The following is a 19,286-nucleotide window of genomic DNA, read 5'->3' as shown; positions in this document are numbered from 1 at the left end:
CTTACAAGAAAGTAAAGGAGCGAATCTAAGAGACCCTGATTTAGGCAAAGTCTTATATGACACCAAAAGGATAGCAACAAAAAAATAAGATAAACTGGACTTCCTAAAAATTAAAAACATTTGTGCTTCAAAGGATACATAAAAAAGTGAAAAGACAACACATAAAATGGAAAAAAATTTACAAATCATATATCTGAGAAAAGATTTACATCCAGAATATACAACTTAATTAAAATAACAATTAAAAAACTTGAAAGTCATCAAGCGACCTCAGTAGATGCCACATAGAACTGCCCAGTTGAGCCTTGCCTAAATTCCTGACCCACAAAATCATGAAATATGAATAATAAAATAATTATTTTAAGCTGCAAAGTCCTGGGATGGTTTGCTATGCTGCAACAGATATCTAAAATAATGTTTGTGATAAGGGGAAGGAGAATGAAAGCAGCCAGAATTGTATGCTAGACATTGTTCTTTACCTGTATTTGATCCTCTCACCTCCCCTATTTGTCAGTATACTATTGTTTTCCTCACTTTACAGATAAGGGAACTTATGTCACCCAGCCAGGAAGTTAACATGGCTGGGATTCTAATGCAGCCCTCCTGGATGCAGAACTCCTGTTCTTAACCTCTAAGCTATGTTGTAAATGATGATGATGGTGACAGTGAGAGGAAACAATGTTCCCAAAGGGATGGGAAGGGATGGAATTAAGGGCATAGATGCCTTGGACAGGAGGATCCAACCAGGAATCTGGGGCTGGCATTATTAGCTTTTTAGTGTGCATATGAGTCGCCTAAGAATCATGTTAAGATACAAATTCATATCCAGTAGGTCTAAGATGGGGCCTGAGATCCTGCATGTCTCACGAGCTCCCAAGTGATACCAATGCCACTGGACTCAAACAGCAATTTGAATAGTAAGGCTTTAAAGAACAGTTTATTAAAAATATATATTTTGTGGTACCAACAGCCAAAGAATCAGCTGAACATTCTTTTAAAGAAAAAGATCGATTTGGATATTGCTTTTCTGAAATCTAAAGATATGATAGAAGAGCATACTTGAAGTGACACTATTTCAAGGACTTAAAGACAAAGCTTAAAGACAAAGTATGAAAACAATCAGTGACTAAAAGGCAATAAAACACAATAAGTGAACCAATGACCTAAACGTAGTCTTTAAAACTTACCCTTCTCTGAACATATCCTTTAAAATGTTTAGTGTCATCTGTTTACTTTAACCTAGTTTGTTCTAAAAGAAGGACCCAAAGAACAAAACATTATTAATGGCTGTCTGACATTTCTTCATTAGATATAAATGAAGCTGACCATTCTGAGCCAATGATAAAAATGTTCCACTTCAGCATTTCAAAAAAACAAAAAAGGGACTCCCTGACAGTCCAGTGGTTAAGACTCCACTCTTCCACTGCAGGGGGCTCAGGTTCAATCCCTGGTTGGGGACCCGCATGCCATGCGGTGCGGCCAAAAATTTTAAAAAAAAACAAAAAAACAAAAGACAAAAGGATATACAGTATTATGAGTTCCCTATTATCAAATGAGTCCTAATTTTAAGCCATTTTCATCAGTAAATAAGGACACAGGGGAACATTTTAGAGGCAACTATAGCTGCTTCCTGGTTCCCAGAGCTGACTGAAAGAAAAGAATCTTTGTAAAACCAACATGCTGATGATAAGGCAGAGATTGCTCTCATTTTATTACAAATTGCCATATGAATGGGAGAAGATAAAGACTGAAGACCAGATATGCATGTAGTCTTCCTTCAATAAGGAAGTCTATAAACTTAAAGTATACATATTCTGAGCCCAATAACCAAGAATAAACATAATTCCAACTTTTAAAGTACAAAACCTGTACTTGGGGACTTCCTCGGTGGCGCAGCGGCTAGGACTCTGCCCTCCCAATGCAGGGGGCCCAGGTTCGATCCCTGCCCAGGGAACTAGATCCCACATGCATGCCACAACTAAGAGTTTGCATGCCACAACTAAGGAGCCCGTGTGCCACAACTAAGGAACCTGCCTGCCACAACTAAAAGACCCAGCGCAACCAAATAAATAAAGAGAGAGAGAGAGAGAGACACTCTTTAAAAAAAAAAAAAGCCTGTACTTGGTTTTTGTCAATTACGGCTTCAGGTTTCATTGATGTCGTTTTTAAGTGTGTGTTAAGACAGCAAATTTTTCTAGGAAGATCTCTACAAAGAAGTCATTACTTAATCCAGATTTTTAAAAAAGAAATGGAAAAAATACAGATGCAAAAAAAACTTCCTGCAACATTATTTACAATAATTTTAAAATAAAATAATTTAAAAAGTAAGATCAACATCCAACAATACATGAATGGCTATAACATAATCTGCTCAATACAGTATTATGAAACTATGAATATTCTTTAGCATAATACACGAGACTATAACGTGTTTAAGTGAAAAACTATAAATTTCCTATTCTATTATATAAAGTTATCAATATTATCACTGTAGTCACATATAGACAATATGATATAATGGCAAATAAGCTGTATTAAAGTTGAATAAATTGATTCAAGAGAAGTAGGGATTAATGTTCCTCTATCTCAATATTCCATAAAGTTGCTATAATTTAACCTGTGTAAAAATTTTAAAATGTTTAAACTTACTCACTAAACTTAAAATGTTGATACTGAAATCAATGAAATCTCTGGGAATAATACTTTCAAATAAACAAACATACACACCCAGCAGAACCCAAAAGTCTGGCTGAGCCATGACAAACAAGCTCGGCCTGCCCAGGTGACATCTCGCATTCACCCACTTTTTTCCACCTCCACCACATCACTCTAATCTAGATAATTACCACTCACCTCCTGGACACACAGTAGCCTCCTAATTAGTTTCTCCACTTCCAGTCTCCTAGCAACCCCCACACCGATCCATTTTTCACAGTGAGGCCAGAGAGAGTTTCAAAATGTAAGTCAGATCACGTCATTCATTCCCCTGCTTAAAACCCGACAGGTAACAGGAGGATCTCTGCCAGATCCTGATTCAAGTAAACTGTAAAATAAAAATCTAAAAATGACATTCGAGACAATTAGAAATTTGAACACTAACTGGACTTGGATGGCATTAAGGAATTACTGTTAAAAATTTTAGGTGTGATATTATTATGGTTATATTAGATACATACAGAAATATTTATGGATGAAATAATATGACATCTGGAATTTGCCTAAAACTTATATGGGGTCGAGGGAGAGTAAGGGTTACACAAAATAAACAAGACTGGCCATGAGTTAATAACTGCTGAAGCTGGATGAAGGATAAAGCAGGGTTCATTACACTATTCTATTTCGTATGTGTCTGAAATGCTCCATAATTTTCCTTGCTCACAGAATAAAGTGCCTCCAGACCTTTCATAAGCTGGTCTCTGTCTGCCTTCAGATGAACAAATTTCAGCATGTTCTTTCCAACAGATATGACTGATATTGGGATGAAAGGATATTTTAAGATTAACCTCCCCTTTCTACTAACACCACAGAAAATACCACTCTGCCTAGAATGTTATTTATTCTGGAAATAACAAAAAGTGTGCCCTGGAATATTCTTTCTTAGCAAAGGTATTCCAGTCCCAGGACAATGCACCCTCACTAACATGTATCTAAACCTCAGATCAGAAACCAGACAACTTTTTCTCTAACATATCTAATGAGCTAATTCTAAAGCTTTGGGAGCAGATTCAATTATTTCTTGGCATCTCCCTTCTGGCACAGACATTCTGCTAACTATTCCAACCATTCACATGATTTACTTTTGAATCCCTAAAAACAGAACACTCAAACCAAAGGCTGAAACAAGAAGGTGGCCGTTAACAAAATTCTCTGGGTCAGGCGAATGCTGAAGACCTAGAGGGTCTTCTCCGTTTCCAAATGTTCTTCAAACAATCTCAGAGAGCATAAAGACTGCCAGGTGATAATGAGCTATCACGCCATGGAAAATAAACCAGGAGGTATCAAACATGCTCATACGGTAATAAAAGTGGCAGCCTCTGCTGGTGTCCCTGGCCACCTCACAGCCAACTCCAGACAGCCTTTGGTACCGTCAATAGGAAAACAAGGTAAGAGGTGACCTCTGCAGTATCTTCCTCTATTTCTATAACTCCAGGTACTTAATATATCTCCACCAGAGCTACTTTCCACATCATGTGCAAGGCAGCAGAGATAAAAAGTTACAAAATGAGTAGGAGGCCACAGACAAATAAATGTAATCAAATACTCTTGGTGCCATGAGAGAAATCTACTTACATAACAGCAGGCCAAAAGTGTCCAGGGGGAGGTAGAAAAAGCAGAGAGAGGGTATTATGGGTTGAACTGTACGCCCCCAAATTCATGTTAAAGCCTTAACTCCCAGCACCTCAGAATGTGACCTTATCTGGAAATAGGGTCACTGCAGATGTAATTAGTTAAGATGATGTCATACTGGAGCAGGGTGGGCCCCTAATCCAATATGACTGGTGTCCTCATACAAACGGGGCATTTGGACACAGACAAGACTACAGGGAGAGGCCATGTGAAGGTGAAGGTAGAGATGAGCTGAGGTGAAGCATCTACAAGCCAAGGAACACCAAAGATTGCCAGCAAACCAGCAGCCAGGGGAGCGGCCTGGAACAGAGGCTCCCTCACAGCCTCAGAAGGAACCGGCCCTGCTGACACCCTGATCTTGCACTTCTGGTCTCCAGAACTGAGACGATAAACTTCTGCTGTTCAAGCCGCCCAGTCTGTGGTACTTTGTCACGGCAGCCCTGGGACACTGATGGAGCGGGCTGCCCCAGGACACTGATGGAAAGCTTCACAGAAGTGATGCTTTTAGAGCTAAGCAGGTGCTTCCAGGTTGGCTTGGGGCAGGTGGCAGTCACCTGGTGAATGAACATCTCTGGGAGGGCTCCATAAGGTTTGCACCCAGAATGAAACGGCACCATCAGGCCACACTTAATTAAACAGAAGGTGGTCTCACCAAAAACACAAGCGCAGCTAGGGGAGGTGATGGATATGTTAAATAACTGGACTGTGGGAATCATTTCACAATGTATACACATATCAAATCATCACGTTGTGTACTTTAAACATATTACAATTTTATTTTTCAATTATACCTCAATAAAGCCAGAAAAAAGCTTAAAAAATAGAGTGGCGCCTTTGCTGGGAAAAGTGACAAGATTCTCTACAAGCTTGGCAGAGCTAACAGTGATGGCCAAGCCTAGGCAAAGGGCTGGGAACAGTGCTGCAGAGACAGTCCACACCCCGTCCAGCGCCTCAGGTAGGAAAGTGGAAGAGACAAGGAAGCCCCCGCCGAATCCATTACAAATTCTCAGAAACCTTCAATTGTGGAAGGGGTGCCCAGCCAGTCAATGAAAGGGGAGTCTCTAGATCTCCTGACAAAGGAGCCCAACACTGAGCCATCTCCCAAATAAAACAGAATACAACCATAATGCGTTACAACCCTCACTGCCAACATTACTAGCCTAGTTCTCCACTTCCCCTAAAGGACAAACACCTACCTTACGTTTAAGATTCCTCTTCACAGCTTCGGGCTGAGTGTGCCCTGCTCAGGACTCACAGCTCAGTAAAAGCCTTTAATTACTCTGATCGGATCATTTCTATTCCTGTGTCTCCAGATGTTCTCTTGCAGATGAAACTGCCCAAAAGTTCCCTTTAAGATAAGCACTGCTTACTAAGTGGTAATTGCTGATCTAAAGCTCATCTTTTACATGTATTAACTCATTTTTCCGAAGGATAAGGAAACTGAGGCACAAAGCAGTTAAGAGCCTGCAGAGGGGTTGCTAGGATCTGAACCCAGGCTGCCCAGCTCCAGAGCACCTGCTCTTAACTCTGCCACACACTACCTCTCACCATCGTATGTCCAGGAAGCTCAAATTAGAAAGGAAAGAAAGAAAAAAAAAAAAAAGGTAAAATTGAATCAAAGCAGTGCTTCCTAGCCTTGTCGCCTGCTCTTATGCTTCTTTCATTGAGGAATTACACGGGTGGGTCCTCTTGCTTCCTCTCCCCTTTAGGATGAATGATTTGTTAACAGATTCCCAGCCTAAATCTTCCACATTTTATTACGTTTTTATATAGTTATATAGCAGCTGTTGTTTTTCTTTTACTATAGCACTTAATCAATCTTCTGGTGTATGATTACAGAGATTCCGGTTACTTGCTTAAGGTTACACAGCCATAGTGGAGAAGCAAGAATCTGAAATTAAGACTATGGTTTAGACACAGGGAACTCTACTCAATGCTCTGTGGTGACCTAAATGGGAAGGAAATCCAAAAAAGAGGGGATATATGTATACATATAGCTGATTCACTTTGCTGTACAGCAGAAACTAACACAGCATTGTAAAGCAACTACACTCCAATAAAAATTATAAAAAAAAAAAAGACTATGGTTTAGAGACTGCACTCTTAATTGCTTCTCACCAAATGGTCTTCCTGTGCTGATGAGAGGATTCTCCAGTCCAAGGGTCAGTACTGGGCAGTGGACAGGCCCTTGGGCTAGGTATCAGTGGTTAGTCCCACTTGTTCCACTGTATAATGTCATCACTTACGAAGTCCTCATCTATAAAGTAAAAATATCTCCCTAACCTAATGATTAAATGAGACAATGTATCTGAAAGCACCTTAGGGAAAAAATGATAAAATAGGATAGAGGCATAGTCATCATCTCTATGACTCACAAACTCCAAACCAAATATTCCCCAAATCCAGTTGAGGAGAATGCAACTAGAAAATGCAAGGGATCAGAAGAGTGACCAACGCGTGAATCTTATGAGGACAGTGCCACAGGCCACTGTAGAGTACACGCTTCCACACAGACTCGTTCACTCAAACAACCCTGCGAGTTCCCAACCTGCAGAGGAAGAGCTGACTCTGAGTTTCAAGTTCCTGAGGCCGCAAGATAAATAAAAGGCCGAATCAGGACCTGAACCCAAGACCGCCCATTCCAAAGGCCACGCTTATCCATCAACCGCCACACAGGAAGTCAAAATGTGGATACTGGCCGAGAGCAGGTAGCTCACCGGGGTCTACTGTCTAACTCAGCACCATCTCCCCACTAAATAGCACATTAACAGGCCTCAATAAACATCGGGTAAGTGGGTGAATGGTGGAAAGGAATACACAATCATTCTCCATTACTAATTTCACAAAATTCTGCTTTCATCCAAAAAAAATATATTTGAAGTAACATCCACTACTTTCAGATAGCATGTGAGCAAATATTAATCAGTATACTCTTAAGTGCTTTCAAGAAGAAATTCCACAAAGGAAACTACAATTCAGATTTCACGAGAGGAATCTGGGAGAAGTAATTTTATGTATGGTGTCTCACAATTTAACAACCACCACACCACAGGAGGGTCTCCACTGTAGTTACTATACTGATGCACATATTGAGTTACCCATGCCCAGAACAACTACATGTAGAAAAAAAGTAGAATTCAAATTTATCCTCTGACAGCATCAACCACCTTCTCTATTTTAGATCCTTCATGATACTGTTCTTCAATTACTTTACTATTTTTATTTTTTTAACTATATTTTTGCTGAAGTAATGAAGACTTTCAAAATTTACGGTTTTATTGAAACAAAACTTTTCCTGAATTTCATTCCATTAGGGTGCTTACTATGTAAGGGTTTGAGTTGGATTTTTGCTTATTTTTCTGGGAAGGAGGAAGGGGGGAAAGCTTGGCAGGGCTGTAAGTAAGGAAGATTAAAACACCACAAAAACAGACTTCCCTGGTGGCGCAGTGGTTAAGAATCTGCCTGCCGGGCTTCCCTGGTGGCGCAGTGGTTGAGAATCTGCCTGCTAATGCAGGGGACGCGGGTTCGAGCCCTGGTCTGGGAAGATCCCACATGCCGCGGAGCAACTAGGCCCGTGAGCCACAACTACTGAGCCTGCGCATCTGGAGCCTGTGCTCCGCAACAAGAGAGGCCACAATAGTGAGAGGCCCACACACCGCGATGAAGAGTGGCCCCCACTTGCCGCAACTAGAGAAAGCCCTCGCACAGAAACGAAGACCCAACATAGCAATCAATCAATCAATCAATAAAAAAAAATCTTAAAAAAAAAAAAAAGGACCCTATGATTATATCAAGCCCACTTGGATAATCCGGGGTAACCTCCTTGTTTAAAAAAAAAAAAAAAAAAAGAATCTGCCTGCCAATGCAGGGGACACAGGTTCGAGCCCTGGTCCAGGAAGATTCCACATGCTGCGGAGCAACTAAGCCCGTGCGCCACAACTACTGAGCCTGTGCTCTAGAGCCCACGAGCCACAACTACTGAGCCTGCGCTCTAGAGCCCGTGAGCCACAACTACTGAGCCTGCGTGCCACAACTACTGAAGCCCGTACACCTAGAGCCTGTGCTCCGCAACAAGAGAAGCCACCGCAATGAGAAGCCCGCGCGCCACAACGAAGAGTAGCCCCCACTCGCCACAACTAGAGAAAAGCCCGCACGCAGCAACGAAGACCCAATGCAGCCAAAAATAAATAAATAAATAATATAATAAAATGAAATCACAACAATTAGTCTAAGTAAAAATCTGCCAAAGGTAAATTTCTCTGAAAAGTAATCAGGTCAGCTGATGGAGACTGAAAACCCTTTATGCTATGAAATAATTATGAGCACACAAATTCTTAGATGGTCTCATTTTCACAAAAATAAGGACATACTATCAAGTGAAAAAAAGCAAGATACAGAGAACGATGTATTTATAGTACCTCTTGGTGGGGAAAGGAGGGATAAGAAAAATACTCATATTTGCTTGTATTTGCATAAAAAAATGTAGGAAGAATGTACAAGAAACTTAAAATGGTGGTTTGTACTTGTAAGGAATGGGATCTGGGTGAATGGAGGACAGAGATGGCCAGGAGAGTCTTTACTGTTCATATATACTTTTTAAAAGTTAAATTTATAAAAAAAGAAAAATTCAAAAATAAAACACCATTAAGAACATAAATAAAATCATAAGCATCCTTGAAGGTATAAATGAACAGAGTACACAGTACCTTGTATTTCCAGCAGCATGATGACATCGAATATTTGTTTAAAGTTTAATATATATTCTGTTAAGTACTTTACTAGAGTGGCCCTATCCTGATTTTACACGTGATAAAATGTAGGCTCTAAGAGACTGTTTTACCCTAAGGTAGAGATAGTAAGTTAACCAAACTCTCAAGTTGAGTTAAGAATGTATAGGGTTAATGAGCCCCTCATAGTCAGTCCTCCAAAATGATTCTGTTCCTATCAGAAGCATTTACGGCTGAATATTTCCTTAAATCAGTACCGGCTTCACTGTGCAGCCACTACGTACTTCCATCTTACGAAAAGCAGTAGAGTTCCTGGCCTCTAAGCACAACAGAGCACTTCACCCTATAAGGAATCAAGGGGATTTGATGCACTGCCCTTCGCACGTGAGGGTATGACAGGCAAGGTTTACTGCTGAAGAACAGGGCACTTAGCACACTGGTCTCAAAGTCTGAAGCTATTAGGGGAACACAGCATTCTGCTAATTCCAAGAGGCAGACCAGGTTTTCTGCCCCTCGTCGTCTAAGCATCTTACACTGCTCTCTGGTGCACAGGAGGTGCTCAATAAAAGTGTGATGAACTGAAGAGCTGCCAGCAGCAGAGCAGCCATGAGGACCCTTAGAGCCCTTCTGAGTCAGTGCTGTAAACATCTCCATCGTAGTTTAAATCTAACCCCTTCATTTGAAAAGTAGGAAAACTGATGGGACTTCCCTGGCAGTCCAGTGGGTAAGACTCCGCGCTTCCAATGCAGGGGGCAGGGGGGGTTCGATCCTTGGTCAGGGAACTAGGATCCCACATGCCGTGTGGTGCAGCCAAAAAATAATTAATTAATTAATTAATTAAATAAAATAAAATTAGGAATACTGAGGTTCGGAGAAGGGAGAAGACAGCCCTGGGCACACAGGGAGTCACAGGCAGAAAGCAGCAGCCTGGTGTGTCTGGAGTCAGGCTGAGGCCAAGTCTGATGTCCACTGCCGTGCTTACTATTGTGATCCTGAACTTCTGAAGTTGTTAAACTTCTCTCTGGACCGCAGTTTCCTCACCTATGAACGGGTGTTGTCATGGCAACCTTGAGGGATATCATAAGAATCAGAAATGCCATTTGAGAGCATTCAGCAGAGTGTCTGGCAGACAGTGGACACACATTAAAGGGTGGCTATGATTACTGGGCAAGGCTAGGGCCAAAGTGTCCTGGCCAGGCTTATGGACATTCCACAACACCAAATTGCTTCTTGCTCACATGATTTTTATTGTTGGTGACAAATAATTAAAATTTTCTGATCTCTGTCACAACTGCAACTGGTTTCAAAAATATATTAAAAAATATTTTCTAGGGGCTTCCTTGGTGGCACAGTGGTTGAGAATCTGCCTGCTAATGCAGGGGACACGGGTTCGAGCCCTGATCTGGGAAGATCCCACATGCCGTGGAGCAACTAGGCCCGTGAGCCACAACTACTGAGCCTGTGCGTCTGGAGCCTGTGCTCCACAACAAGAGAGGCCGCGATAGTGAAGAGGCCCGCGCACCGCGATGAAGAGTGGCCCCCGCTTGCCGCAACTAGAGGAAGCCCTCGCACAGAAACGAAGACCCAACACAGCCAAAAATAAATATAAAAATAAATAAATAAATAAAAGATTACTATAAAAAAAAAATTTTCTAGTATATATAATTTATTTCTCATTATCACTACCACCATAGAAATTTCCTATGTTAATATCAAAATAACTTCTGAAGACTTTAAAAATTCCAAATGGTATTTGAAGGGGAAAATTATGAAAGTCTTAAACCATATGGGAAAAAATGGCCAAAAACAAATTGAGACAAAGGAAAATCATGCCTCAAATTGCATATATTAGTTTTTACTTAATCAAAATGGTGCCATTTCAACAAACATGACACTACTGAGGTAGAGGGGAGAATTCAAACTCTAAAAGGCTCCATCCGCACTTAGGCCACAGACAGAGCGACAGATCCCACATAATTTTTCAAATGTAACTGAAGTAGAAGCCAAAGGATAACGTCATCAAATGCCTACTGCGCTCCTACCATGAAGCTAACACAGGCCAGGCACTGTTCTTCAATCTGGATGCTTGGGAGACTCAATGCACAAAACAAAGATTTCTGCCTTCAGGAAATGTATATACTAGCAGAGGGGGCCAGGCAATAAACGTGCTACATAAGTAAATCACACAGTGCCATGGAAGGGGACTGGGAAGATGCGGGGTGGGGGGGGTCAGTGGCAACATTAAGAAGGAAAGGCTCCCAGAGGTGAAATCACAGGTGGTGAGGGCGACAGGCACTCCAGCAGAGGGACAGCTAGAGCCAAGCCAGGAGTGAGGACTGGCTTCTGTTTGGGAGTGGGAGAGGGGGACAAAACTAAATCCGTTTATCATCATTTTCTTTAAGCACTGAGATATTTCAGTTATATTTTGGTAAATAAGCAAAGATACAAGGAGGGCCACTCATACCTTACGTCCAAAACAGAACTCTTAATCTTCCCCCAGCCTAGTCTCCCTGCTTGGACTCAAACCCTTATAACTCATTCTGCATAAAAATGTAATCAAATCAGGTCCTGCCTCTGCTTAATTCCTATCAAGGACTTCCCATAGTCCCCAGAGTAAAATCTGAAATCTTGATCACAGCCAGCAGGGACCTTCCCAGTTTGGCTCCCAGCCATCTTTCTGCCTTGTTGTCCCAGATACACTAGCCTTCCTTCGGTCTGCAAACACACCCAGCTCCTTCCTGCCTCAGAACCTTTAGACCGTTCTCTCTGCCCAGAACAAACTTATTCCAGCCACTTTTGAGTGCATTACTCCTTATCGGTCAAGTTTCAGGTCAAATTTCACCTCCAAATTTTGAGACCAAATTTTGAGACTAGTTTCCCTTACTCCCCTATTTAGAGTAGCCCCCACTCCCAGCTCTCTCAGATCACCCTGGGTTTTCTTTCCCTTCAAGGATTTATCCCTACTTTCAGAGCACAGACTCTGGAGCCAGACTGTTTGAGTTCAAATTCCAGCTCAGCCATTTACTGGCTCTGTAAACTTGGGAAAATGTCTTAACTCCCCTGGTCTCAGTTTCCACATCTGAAATAAAGAGGCTAACAAATGTACCCCCTCAAACAGTTAATGCATGTAAAATGCTTAGAACCAGTGTCTGACACACTAACTATACACATTAAGTGTTAGTTATTAGTACTACCTTCAGAAATTCACCGTCTGTCTCCCCTAGTAGACTGTAAACCCCTAGAGGGCAGCAGACTCATCTGTCTTAGTCACTACTGTTTTCACAAGGCTAACCCCTAGAAGGCCCTCAATAAATACACACTGAGGACCAAATGCACATCCAGGTCTCACATCCTGGATGGCAACGCTAATCCAAGTTTGGATTCCAGAGGCATCTGACTAAGAAAAGCCATCACTTTGCCTCCTTCAATCACAACTGACGTACGACTGAAGAGACTCTGGGGGTACAAGCAGCTACTGAACAGACTCCAAATCCCAGTCTACCACTCACAAGGAGGTTCCAGACTGCACACCAACAATCTGTATATCAAATTGGGTTTTGCGTTTTGAGTTACTGGGTATTATGTTTCCAAGAATTACGTCAATTCCCAAAGTTGGTACACAAAAGCTAAAGCTGTATCTGTGTCTAGCTGACTGGTTTTGGAGACTCAAGCAAGTATAACTCCCAAAGGTCAGGAAGTAAGAAAAGGAGAATTCTAGACTTAACGGTACTAGAGTGAGGCCCAGAAAGACTGCAGAGACCCAGCTGAGCAAGTCGGAAGCACAGGTTGACCAGCCACATGTGAGTATAGAAAATTCTACGTAGATTTGATAAGGAAGAAAAAAGCCACTCTGCAATCTAGTTAAACACATCAGGAGGGACTAACAACATTAGCCTAAGATGAGAATGTTTTTACCTTGAATGCATACTTAGCTAAGCAATACCATCACGTCTAACCAGAACTTGATCCAGTTTTGAAATGAACAAATAATTCATTCTTTCCCAAGTATGGTACACAGTGTGTCTAGGAAAATCTTGGCGCCTTGGCCTTGCAGCCTGACCTTCTGGGGTTAATACAGGAAAGTAATGGTCCATCTAGTCAAGTGTTCAACCCCAAGCCTCCAATGAATAATAATGCTTCATTTACTTAGGGGAGGCAATTCTCCTCTGGTGCCAAAACCATGACATACTTCAAAATGATTTCCACACAACAGTTCAGAACATTTCTGAAAAACTACAGCATATCTTAACAAGCCAATAAAAATGCAAAGCACTCTCAAATAATTGCAACAGCACGAATAAAATAAATATCCCCCAAAATGTGACCCTTTTAGAAAATCCTAGTTGCAGGATCTTGCCTAGACTGGGAGCTCAAATAGCAGTTGCTAAACGAAACAGTGGAACATTGGAAAGGAAAGTTTACAGTATAAGAAACCCTCCAAATGGGTTAAGATTAAATATAAAGTTTCACTTCCTTTTTGTCTCACATACTCTGAAAAGGAAGCAGAGGTATCAGAAAAATTTCCCTTCTTTGATGGATCGGAAGTGGCTGCTTTATTTGGTATTTCTCTGATTAGTAGGTAAGAATGTTTTTTGTATGTTTATTTACATCTGAAATTTCCCTTAGGGTCTATTAATTTCTCTACCTATCTATCTATTGAAATCTTGATGTATTTATTCCTACAAATGTGAAAAAAATAGTATACCTACACTGACCTTTTATCATATTTGACATTCCCAAACTATTACCTTCTATAATTTTATTTTTCAATTAGCAAATATTTTAACATTTTACATATTTAGGTCTGCAGACCTTTTCCTTTGAATTCTGCTTTCAAAGAGAAAGTTATCATTGCTTCCTAGGCACATGTCTAATAAAATGTTTCAAGAAAGTTTTAGGCATTATCTCTGATAAACATTTTACTTTGCTTTTTCTCTACAGTCTCTATAATTTTAAACATTTCTCCTGAATCCATCTGGAATTTATTTTGATGAATGTCTTCCCGTTATCTCATTGCCAATAATCCCTTCTCCCTGGAAACCTAGAGGTGTGTTTCTTCACCCCCCACCAGGCCCCACTGATGAACCTTCCAACTCTGCACCAGCAGCACCCCACTACTGCCTCGTCATCTACCCTATCACCTTTTCCACCTCAGTTTCCTCATTTGTAAAAAAATATACTCAAGTCATGTTCCAAGGTTGTTGGGGCAATCAGAAATAATAAGTGTAAAGTATCTAGCACAATGTCTGGCACATAGTGGGTACCCTATAAACAGGAAATATTTTAATTATCTAGTATCTGATGAGGATGTAAAAGTAACATGCTAAAAAAAGTTCACTTCAAAAACTTCAAGAACATTAAGTTTAACCAACTAAAAGTTAAAAAACATCATTTTAATGAAAAATAACATTTATTAAAACTATCGTGTTCTATCAACACATGGAGCACAAATTAATAAGTGAAGTTTCTCACTCTAACTCAACCCCTAAACCAATACTGTACTGTAACTTACTGAAAGAGACTTGGGTGTGGTTTTGAAAACAACTCTGGGTGAGGCAACTAAAGATAAGTCAACCAACCATCTGTTCAATTGAACAAATTTAAGTGAACTTTAATGCACCCTATCCTGTTTATATTTCCAAAATATGTGAGATAACACTGGTACAGAAAGAATCTGGCTTGGGTCTTCATCAAAATTCCATTAGCCTCTCAATGCTAACTGATTAATAAATGTGCTCAATTCATATCTAGAGTTTAGACCCTAAAGCCAAGCTACCTGGGTTCTGATCCCAGTTTACCATTTACTAGCTATGTAACCTTAGGCACATTTCACCTCTCTCTATGCTTCAGTTTCTTCATCTGTCAGTGGGAATGATATTATTAGCTACTTCCTTGGTTTAAGATTAAATGAGTTGGGACTTCCCTGGTGGTCCAGGGATTAAGACTCCACACTCCCAATGCAGGGGGCCTGGGTTCAAGCCCTGGTCAGGGAACTAGATCCCACATGCCGCAACTAAGAGCCTGCATGACGCAACAAAGATCCTGCGTGCTGCAACGAAGACACAGCGCAGCCAAATAAATATTTTTAATAAATAAATAAAGTTAAAAAAAAGATTAAATGAGTTAATTTATGTCAAAAGTTTCATACAGTGCTTGGCACACAGTAAACAATAGAATAAATGGTAGTCATTATTATTATTATAAGCAGCAGCAGCAGCTTTAAAGACTGACTCAAGCTCTTTCAAAAGAACACTGGAAGAACATTCTATGATGGGCACTAATTAACTGTCTTCCTCGATAACATGCACAGGGAACACACAGCCGCACCACTTTTTAGAGTTCCCTCTTACAGACTCTATCACTGCTCTTTATTGTCAGTTTTTAATACAATTCCTAGACTGCAAGCTTACTGAGGCAGCAGCTATTACAATGCTTTACCTTCCAAAATTCCTAACACAATGCTCTGAACACAGATCTTAAATAATGCTTTTTAAATTAATATAATAGAAATAAAAAGCAGTAAGAAGAAACCTTGGAAGTACACATTTTTAGCACCAGAATGAACTTGAGAAGCCACCTGATCATTTTACAGATGATAAAACTGAGCAAATGACTTTAGCCAAGTCTCATATGCTGGCCAACCTGTAGCCAGCTCCTTCCTGTACCAAGAACATCAACACCTCACTCACTCCACTGAACTCTAACTGTGCATTTTAGAATCACCTCATACTAAGTATGCTTTTCTTAAGTTTTAAACCAATACACAACCACTATTTCCATTACTAATAAATACCACTTGGAGATCTCAAGTAAGAAATATTTGAGGCCCTACCACTAAGATAAGATTTTCCATAATGTTATTTTCCAATGTTATTTGCAAGTAGGAAATACATAAAACCTCCAAGGGCTAAACAACAACCACAACAACAACAACAGCCAAAACCTTGAGACTAAAACTAGAACTCTGAATTGGAATCACTCACAGAAAGTGACATTACCAGAGGTCAAACAACAAAAATCTGCACTGGTAGAGGCAAAAAAGGAGGAGCTGATGAGCTGAACTCTGCAAGGGGATGGAAATGGTCTCAGGCTGAATAACCTTGGCTCACAGTAGAAATAAATACAATCTTCTCAGGAAAAAACATCCTCAGTGTTGACTCCCCAGGTTTTTCCACAGGTTAAGATCAACCAAATAGAGGTCCAAGTCAAAAATTCAGTAAACCCAAAAACAATCTCCATGAGTGACAGGCATTGAAAAAAATAAATTACAGGTTCAAGCCCTCAAAGACTTCAAATACTAGAATTATAACACAGAACACAGAATAACTATGTATGAAATGTTTAAAAAACAAGTTAATCATAAATACGACAAGACATAGAGACTACCAAAAATGAGCAGGCAGAGCTGAAAAAGAAACCACAGAGAACTTTTAGAAATGAAATAATTTGAAAAAAAAAATGTTTAATCAACTAATGAATTAACAACAGCTTTGACAGAGATTCCTGTTTACATACAGGGATCTGAATTAAAAGATAGATTTGAAAAAAATTATCCAAAAACCAGCACAGAGAGACAAGGAGATGCAAATTATGACAGAAAAGATATGAAGGACAGAATAAGAAAATCTACTATACATTTACTGAGTTATAAGCAGAGATAATAAAGAATAGAAAAGAGTCAGTATCCAGAGAGAATGGCTAACAATTTTACATAACTGAAAGACACGAATCCACAAATACCAAGCAAAATAAATAGCGATCCATGCCTCATAAATACTGTAACGAATCTGCAGAATAGCTAAGGCAAAAAATTTTTTTCTAAAAGCGGAGGAAAAAAAGACATCACCTACGAAGGAATGACAATTAGACTATTGGCAAACTTGTAACCGAAACAACAGAAGTAGAGAAACTACTGAAAGGGAAATAACTGTCAATCTAGATTTCTATACAAAGCAAGCCTGTCTTTCGAGAATGTATGTGAAATAAGGTCATTCCAGATAAACAAAAACAGAGGTACCTCCTACAGACCTATAGTAAAGGAGCTTTTAAAGAAGAAAAAATGATCCCAGGAAAAACATCAGAAATGCAATAAGCATCGTGAGTAAAGAAATTGCTAAACGAGAAAATAAATCTAAAAATGTTTTTGAAAAACATAGTGATGCTGTCCAATTTATAAGGCTAAAAAAAAAAGGCTAGACTAAAATACTGGATCAGAGTAGCATGTAACTTGATCATTGAGTTTAATCGGAATTAAAGTATTTTAACATCTTTGTTTTCTCTTGTAGTGGAATATGAAATTAATTTCACTTTGTTAAATATGCATGGCAAAACTTCAAGGGCAACCACTAAAAGAACATAATAGAGTATGTAATTTCCAAACCAAACGAAGGGAGTACATAATGAAAAACAAACAAAAGAACTTGGTTGTTCAAAAAGGCAAGAGTGCAGGGAAAAAAATTACAAATAGAAGACAAATTGTAAGATGACAGAAGAAGTACAAATTTATCAGAATCACAATAAATGTAAATGTATTATGCCAGTTAAAAGCCAGATATAATACCCATTGTAGTAGGCTGAAGGATGGTCACCGAAGAAATCAGTCCTAATCCCTGGAACCTGTAAATGTCACTTCACATTGCAAAGATTGTGGAAATGTGATTAAGGTATTGGGAATGGTGAGATTATCCTGGATTACCTGGGTGGACCCTACATGTAATCACCAGTATCCTTACAAAAAGGAGGCAGAGGGAGATTTGGCTACACAGACATAAAAGAGGACAATTTGACCAGGGACACAGAGATTGGAGTGATGCAGCTATAGCCAAAGAATACTGGCAGCCGTAGGAGTCAAGGAACAAATTCTCTCCTCTAGAAGGTCTAGAGGAAGTATGTCCCCTCCAACACTGAGATTTTGGCTCAGTGATACTGATTTTGGACTTCTGGCCTCCAGAACTGTGAGAGAATAATTTCTCTTGTTTTAAGGCACCAAGTTTGTGGTAATTTGTTATAGCAGCCACAAAAAAGCTAACATCCCCATAAAACGTAAGAACAGAACATAGAAAGTTTGAAAGTAAATGGATGAAAATAGGTACACCAAGCAAACAACAACCAAAAAAAAAGCTGGAGTATCTATATTAATGTGAGACAATAAAGACCACGGAAAATAAAAGCATTACCTTAGAATGGAAGTGCTATCCTAAATAACGATAAAAAATTTCAATTCAACAGGAAGATACAGATATATGCCTATTAAAATGGTGTCAACAGGAGGCTTCCCTGGTGGCGCAGTGGTTGAGAATCTGCCTGCCAATGCAGGGGACACAGGTTCAAGCCCTGGTCTGGGAAGATCCCACATGCCGCGGAGCAACTGGGCCCGTGAGCCACAGTTACTGAGCCTGCGCGTCTGGAGCCTGTGCTCCGCAACAAGAGAGGCCACGACAGTGAGAGGCCCGCGCACCGCGATGAAGGGTGGCCCCCGCTTGCCGCAACTAGAGAAAGCCCTCGCACAGAAACGAAGACCCAACACAGCTATAAATAAATAAATAAATAGACATCTGATAAAAGTTATAAAAAAAAAAATGGTGTCAACACATATGAAGCAAAAACTATAAAAACTAAGAGAAAAATTGACAAATCTACCATCATAATGGATAGATTAACCCATAATGGGTAGATTAACACCAAAACATCGCTCAATTACTAAAACAGGCAAAGCAGTCAAAAAATTAGCAAACAGTAAACAGAAAAAAAAGAATAATGTAATCAAAAGATCATTAGAAGTATAGAGAACCTTGCACCTCCCTGCTTTCCAAAACAATTAAATTATATGGGAGTTCCCTGGTGGTCTAGTGGTTAGGATTCAGCACTTTCACTGCTGTGGCCCGGAAATGAATGGGGAACTGAGACCCCGCAAGCTGTGAGGCGCGGCCAAAAAATAAAAAATAAAAGCACAAACCACATGCTCCTTCAGGGGGAAAAAAACATACATCACATACAATGGAACTCATGTTTATCTATTCTTGCAACTATCATTCAGCCTTGATTTTTACTGAGAATAAAGATGATGTCATGGGGGACTTCCCTGGTGGTCCAGTGGTTAAGAATCCCTCTTGCAATGCAGAGGACGCCAGTTCGATCCCTGGTCGGGGAACTAAGATCCCACATGCTGTGGGGCAACTAAGCCCACGTGCCACAACTACTGAGCTTGCATGC

General features: G+C 40.1%; 1 protein-coding gene across 4 annotated transcripts in view; it reads right to left on the bottom strand.

Moving 5' to 3' along the window:
- ADD1 (adducin 1) overlaps positions 1–19,286 on the bottom strand; it is a 75,027-nt gene that overhangs the window by 41,873 nt on the left and 13,868 nt on the right. The window contains exon 2 of one of the 4 annotated variants that reach the window (XM_061191898.1): positions 2,854–3,043. The exons of 2 other annotated variants lie outside the window; for them this stretch is intronic. The gene's annotated coding sequence lies outside the window, so the exon portion shown is untranslated. Of the gene's footprint in view, positions 1–2,853; positions 3,050–19,286 lie in introns of those variants that run through there. One more of the 4 variants, XM_061191899.1, reaches the window with a different exon arrangement.

The sequence above is a fragment of the Eubalaena glacialis genome, chromosome 5 (assembly GCF_028564815.1).
Source record: "Eubalaena glacialis isolate mEubGla1 chromosome 5, mEubGla1.1.hap2.+ XY, whole genome shotgun sequence".
Lineage (NCBI taxonomy): Eukaryota > Metazoa > Chordata > Mammalia > Artiodactyla > Balaenidae > Eubalaena > Eubalaena glacialis.
Note: the sequence above shows the minus strand (reverse complement) of the source record. Positions and strands in the feature narration are given on the sequence as shown.